Below are 7,360 nucleotides of genomic sequence, written 5' to 3' on the forward strand. Positions count from 1 at the left end.
GACTTCTTATAATAAAAAGTTGACAGGCTTACATTGCGCACCGGTGGATTAGTTTCCCTTGGTGATGAGGTTTTCTTTTGTGTGCCGTGTGTCTGTTTGATGGAGGTTTAACAGAAAGCATTTTGGCAGAAATTGGATGCAGCAGGGATCATCTGGAGATGGCTGCTGTTCGATATTAACTGCACACAGTAACTTTTTTTTCTTCTTCTCCCCCCCCACCACCACCACCCCCTTCAGCCTGGTGACAAAAGCAGCCAAAATATTTTTCCCCCCTTCTGAAAATAAAAAAGGGGCTTTGGGGCTATAAAAGAAAATGTGAGTGCATGTTCTGTCAACGTCCTTAAGCATAATATTTCATTTGCTTTTGACCATTTTTTAACAAAGGTATGAGTGTAAGGTCTTCCCTATGAGAAATTATCAACCTAAAAATCTCTTCAATGTGTACTTTAAAAAAAAATAGCCTTTGATCATGGGTAGGAGTGTGTCGGGGCGGGGAGGAAGACTATTTTCCTCATAAGGCATGGGCCTAAGTGTTTGTTTTCAAACAAAGCAAAAGTCTTACGCTAGTTTTTCAATTCTCCATTGTACATTGTGTGAATAATTTCTACTCCATATTTTCAGTAACAGCACTTGATACCTCTGATAGAGGCATGAGGAAATCTCATAATTGCATCTTGTCTATTGTGGATTCACTTCATTGGGATACTCCATGCATGTTCTCACACACATCTGATATCAAGATAATAGCTAAACCTAATTAATTCTGTAGTAATTGTTTTGCTAAGTTGAGACTACAATTCAATATCCTTAAGTGCACTAGAAGCAAGATGAGCCCAATTTTCAGATGTCCTTAGCACCCAAAACACCAATTGAAGTCAATGAAGTAGGATTCTGCCTGTTCCTAGAGAAGGTCAACAAATGTGTGACAAGGTTATGACTATCCACAGATGGCTCGGGCAGTGGTGCTATAAGGAGGGCTTTGGGGATGTCTGGCCACTGGGAGGCATTCATGGACAGAGCACAGTTCTCTTGGGATGGACTTCATCTGAGTAGGGAAGGAAGTAGACTTGTAGGATGGAGGCTGGCACAACTGATTGAGAGCTTTAAACTAAGAAGGGGGGGGGAGAGGGCCTGGGAGATGTCCAGGTAATCTCCATGCCAGATTTTACCATTGAGAGGGATGAAAACAAAGTAAGAAAAGATACAGCCACGGGTTGGAGAATGGACATAAGGAGGAAGGGCAGTGTGGATATCAGTCTAATAGGTCATACTGGCTGTAGAATGACCATGCCTAATTGGGTAAAGAACGTGAGCAAGGCCAAACAGCAAAAATTAAGATGTTTGTACACCAATGCGAGGAGCCTAGGTAACAAAATGGAGGAAATAGAGCTACTGGTGCAGGAAGTGAAACCAGATATTATAGGGATAACAGAAACATGGTGGAATAGTAGTCATGACTGGACTACAGGTATTGAAGGGTATGTGCTGTTTAGGAAAGACGGAAATAAAGGTTAAGGTGGTGGAGTAGCATTGTATATCGATGATGAGGTAGAATGTCAAGAAATAAGAAGTGATGGAATGGATAAGACAGAGTCCATCTGGGCAAAAATCACTTTGGGGAAGAAAACTACTAGAGCCTCCCCTGGGATAGTGCTTGCAGTGTGCTATAGACTACCAGTATCTAATTTGGATATGGATAGAGCCCTCTTTAATGTTTTTAATGAAGTAAATACTAATGGAAACTGCGCGATCATGGGAGACTTTAACTTCCCAGATATAGACTGGAGGACAAGTGCTAGTAATAATAATAGGGTTCAGATTTTCCTAGATGTGATAGATGATGGATTCCTTCAGCAAGTAGTTGCTGAACCAACTAGAGGGGATGCCGTTTTAGATTTGGTTTTGGTGAGTAGTGAGGACCTCATAGAAGAAATGGTTGTAGGGGACAGCCTTGGTTCAAGTGATCATGAGCTAATTCAGTTTGAACTGAATGGAAGGATAAACAAAAATAAATCTGTGACTAGGGTTTTTGACTTCAAAAGGGCTGACTTTCAAAAATTAAGGAAATTAGTTAGGGAAGTGGATCGGACTGAAGAACTTATGGATCTAAAGGCAGAGGAAGCCTGGGATTACTTCAAGTCAAAGCTGCAGAAGTTATCGGAAGCCTGCAACCCAAGAAAGGGGAAAAAATTCATAGGCAGGAGTTGTTGGATGAGCAAGTATCTCAGAGAGGTGATTTTAATTTAAAAAAAAAAAAGGCAGAAAGCATACAAGGAGTGGAAGATGGGAGGGATCAGCAAGGAAAGCTACTTTATTGAGGTCAGAAAGGCTAAAAGTCAAGTAGAGTTGGACTTTGCAAAGGGAATTAAAACCAATAGTAAAAGGTTCTATAGCCATATAAATAAGAAAACAAAGAAAGAAGTGGGACCACTAAACACTTAGGATGGAGAGGAGGTTAAGGATAATCTAGGCATGGCCCAATATCTAAACAAATACTTTGCCTCAGTCTTTAATAAAGCTAATGAGGATCTTGGGGATAATGGTAGCCTGACAAATGGGAATGAGGATATGGAGGCAGATATTACTATATCTGAGGTAGAAGCGAAACTGAAACAGCTTAATGGGACTAAATCAGGGGGCCCTGATAATCTTCATCCAAGAATATTAAAGGAATTGGCACATGAAATTGCAAGCCCATTAGCAAGAATTTTTAATGAATCTGTAAACTCAGGGGTTGTACCATATGACTGGAGAATTGCTAACATAGTTCCTATTTTTAAGAAGGGAGGGGGGGAATGATCTGGGTAACTACAGGCCTGTTAGTTTGACATCTGTAGTATGCAAAGTCTTGGAAAAAATGTTGAAGGAGAAAGTAGTTAAGGACATTGAGGTCAATGGTAAATGGGACAAAATACAACACAGTTTTACAAAAGGTAGATCGTGCCAAACCAACCTGATCTCCTTCTTTGAGAAAGTAACAGATTTTTTTAGACAAAGGAAACGCAGTGGATCTAATTTATCTAGATTTCAGTAAGACATTTGATACAGTGCCACATGGGGAATTATTAGTTAAATTGGAAAAGATGGGGATCAATATGAAAATTGAAAGGTGGATAAGGAATTGGTTAAAAGGGAGACTACAGTGGGTCATACTGAAAGGAGAACTGTCAGGCTGGAGGGAGGTTACCAGTGGAGTTCCTCAGGGATCGGTTTTGGGAGCAATCTTATTTAATCTTTTTATTACTGACCTCGACACAAAAAGTCAGAGTGTGCTAATAAAGTCTGCAGATGATACAAAGCTGGGAGGTACTGCCAATTTAGAGAAGGACCAGGATATCATACAGGAGGATCTGGATGACCTTGTAAACTAGAGTAATAGTGAGAAGTGTAAGATCATGCATTTAAGGATTAATACCAAGAATTTTAGTTGTAAACTGGGGACGCATCAATTAGAAGTAACGGAGGAGGAGAAAGACCTTGGAGTATTGGTTGATCACAGGATGACTATGAGCCGCCAATGTGATATGGCCATGAAAAAAGCTAATGTGGTCTTGGGATGCATCAGGCAAGGTATTTCCAGTAGAGATAAGGAAGTATTAGTTATACAAGGCACTGGTGAGACCTCATCTGGAATACTGTGTGCAGTTCTGGTTTCCCATGTTTAAGAAGGATGAATTCAAACTGGAACAGGTACAGAGAAGGGCTACTAGGATGATCCGAGGAATGGAAAACCTGTCTTATGAAAGAAGACTCAAAGAGCTTGGCTTCTTTAGCCTAACCAAAAGAAGGCTGAGGGGAGATATGATTGCTTTCTATAAATATATCAGAGGGATAAATACCAGGGAGGGAGAGGAATTATTTAAGCTCAGTACCAATGTGGACACCAGAACAAATGGATATAAACTGGCCATCGGGAAGTTTAGACTTGAAATTAGATGAAGGTTTCTAACCATCAGAGGAGTGAAGTTCTGGAATAGCCTTCCAAGGGAAGTGGAGGGGGCAAAAGACCTATCTGGCTTCAAGATTAAACTCGATAAGTTTATGGAGGAGATGGTATGATGGGATAACATGATTTTGGCAATTAATTGATCTTTAAATATTCCTAGTAAATAGGCCCAATGGACTGCGATGGGATGTTAGATGGGGTGGCATCTGAGTCACTACAGAAAATTCTTTCCTAGGTATCTGGCTGATGAATCTTGCCCACATGCTCAGGGTTCAGCTGATCACCATATTTGGGGTCTGGAGGAATTTTCATCTGGGGCAGATTGGAAGACGCCCTGGTGGTTTTTTGCCTTCCTCTGTAGCATGGGGCACAGGTCACTTGCTGGAGGATTCTCTGCACCTTGAAGTCTTTTAAACCATGATTTGAGGACTTCAATAGCTCAGACATAGGTGAGAGGTTTATTGCAGGAGTAGGTGGGTGAGATTCTGTGGCCTGCATTGTGCAGGAGGTCAGACTAGATGATCATAATGGTCCCTTCTGACCTTAATATCTATGAATCTAAGTCAATGAAAGCTCTGCTGAAGACTAAGCTCTAAGCATCCACAAGCTTTTGATCAGAACATTTCTCCATACCTACCTTGCTTGTCAGTCCACCAATAACTATTTTCCATGATGAGATAAATTCTACTCTCTGTTAAACCAGTGTAAAGCTGATATAGCTTCCATTTACATCAGTGGGGTTGTGTTATATTATACCCATTTTAAAAAGCGAGTAGGATTTGATTCATACTATATAAGAATTCCTAATTCAGAAAATGTACTCCACTTAAGTGCACCATGAGATTCACATAAATTGAATCTAAATCCACAAATAGTCATAGTGAGACCAACAGTTATTGTAAGAACAAGAGTTATAGCTGGATATATTTTAAAGTGCTCATATTCTTGTAACTCTAACCTCCATCAATGTCTACGAATTACTGATTTTTTAATTTGGTTTCTTATTATATTCAGTGAGGATTTGGGGGTAAATACCAACTACCTCTTATTAGAATGAGCTTCAGTTGAGCACTTTGCACATTTCAAAATTCTAGTTATTTGACACTTTAAAATTTTCATTTAGTCCTCAAATAATTAAACAAAACACAATAACCCCTTTCTTTCTTCACTAAACTTTTGAGAACAGGAGCTGTATATTTATAACAGAGAGAGGAAGAGCTTAATTTGCACTTGCCTCTAGTTCAGACAGCGCCAATTGTGCCTTCTTTGTCAAGTTTCAAGAACTTGCAATCCTTAATTTAAACATGTGAAAGATCTATGGAACCTGTCAGCATAGTAAATGAAGCCTTCCTCTTTTTTTTTTTTTTTAAACAAAATCTGACTTTCTTTAAAGACCACTTAAGGCATATCTTCTGGTTATACAAACAGGTTCTGTCCTCCAGGGCTGCATAATCCATTAATACCTCCTTATGTTCCTTCTCTACCTGATGTGTGCGTGCACACTTTTTACATATATAAAGCATAGCTTCTTTAAGGGTAAGTACCTTCTAAATCGCTAAGTTGGACTTGGATATACCATAGGCCTCTACCATTTTCAGATAAAAGGTGTTTAATATTGCTTTGTTCTTATGCAGGACCTTTGATACTATATCAGACAAATGAACACTGCTCCATGCTCGTGTGTGTGTGTGTGTGAGAGAGAGAGAGAGAGAGAGAGAGAGAGAGACAAATTATACCTATTTTTCAGATGGCTAAAATAAGGTAAAGCAGGAAAAATAAGGAAGTGCTTGCCCAAGGTCACGTTGTCAGTGAGTAGTAGTAAGTCAATAAGAGCTGCTGGATGCTCGGTGCTTTTAAAAATCAGGCCAATTAAGTGCTTAAATTTGGATTTAGAAACCTATCTTTAGGGACCCAGGTTTGAAAATCATGGCCCAGCTTTCCTGATTTGATATCATTTAGTTATATGAAAGCACTTGGAGGCCTTAGTCTGGATAAGGGCTCCATCGAGCTAAGTGCTGCATGAACACGTAGTAAGACAGTCCCCATGCAAAGACTTTAATATCTCATATGGGACATGATATGATAAGTGATACTACGGTGATGTGAGTAATATGAAAACCTATATAGAATCAAAAGTGAGGGTTACCAAACAAAGGTAACAGTGATAAGAACATGTGGTTATATAGACTAGTCATTTAATAAATAGATAAGAAGTAATCTCCACTGGCAAACAAACTAACCATTTTCAGTTGGCAATTTCTCATAGGTGTCATGGTAGAAGTCAGTCTTGAGGTGGACTTGAGGTGGAAGAACAGAGTAATGGCTTGTAGACTAGTTTCTGGAAGGAGGTCCATGCATGAGAGTACAGATAGCATGGCAGAAAACATGAAGCCCCTTGTAGGGAGATGGACAATAGCTATTGAGACCAGCATCATTGTTGGGCAATGCAATAAGGTAAAGGAGTGGGTAGGTCAGGATAAGTTGTGAAGGACTTTGAAAAATTAGGACAAGTCTGAGTTTGATGTGGTGGAGAATGGGGAGCTGGTGGAATCCTGACTAATCTAATTGCCTTCTATGATGAGATAACTGGCTTTGTGGATGGGGAAAGCAGTGGACTTTTGATACAGTCTCCCACAGTATTCTTGCCAGTAAGTTAAAGTAGTATGGGCTGGATGAATGGACTATAAGGTGGATAGAAAGCTGGCTAGATTGTCGGGCTCAACGGGTAGTGATCAATGGCTCCATGTCTAGTTGGCAGCCGGTATCAAGCAGAGTGCCCCAAGGGTCGGTCCTGGGGCTGGTTTTGTTCAATATCTTCGTTAATAATCTGGAGGATGGTGTGGATTGCACCCTCAGCAAGTCTGCAGAATACACTAAACTGGGAGGAGTGGAAGATAGGGTACAGAGGGATCTAGACAAATTAGAGGATTGGGCCAAAAGAAATCTGATGAGGTTCAACAAAGACAAGTGCAGAGTCCCACACTTCAGACAGAAGAATCCCATGCACTGCTACAGACTAGGGACTGAATGGCTAGGCAGCAGTTCTGCAGAAAAGGACCTAGGGATTACAGTGGAAGAGAAGCTGGATATGAGTCAACAGTGTGCCCTTATTGCCAAGAAGACTAACAGCATTTTGGGCTGTATAAGTAGAAGCATTGCCAGCAGATCGAGGGACGTGATCATTCCCCTCTATTTGACATTGGTGAAGCCTCATCTGGAGTACTGTGTCCAGTTTTGGGCCCCACGCTACAAGAAGGATGTGGAAAAACTGGAAAGCATCCAACAGAGGGCAACAAAAATGATTAGGGGACTGGAACACATGACTTATGAGGAGAGGCTGAGGGAACTGGGATTGTTTAATCTGCAGAAATGAAGAATGAGGGGGGATTTGATAGCTGCTTTCAATTACCTGTA

The sequence above is a fragment of the Dermochelys coriacea genome, chromosome 1, assembly GCF_009764565.3.
Source record: "Dermochelys coriacea isolate rDerCor1 chromosome 1, rDerCor1.pri.v4, whole genome shotgun sequence".
NCBI classification, from domain to species: domain Eukaryota; kingdom Metazoa; phylum Chordata; order Testudines; family Dermochelyidae; genus Dermochelys; species Dermochelys coriacea.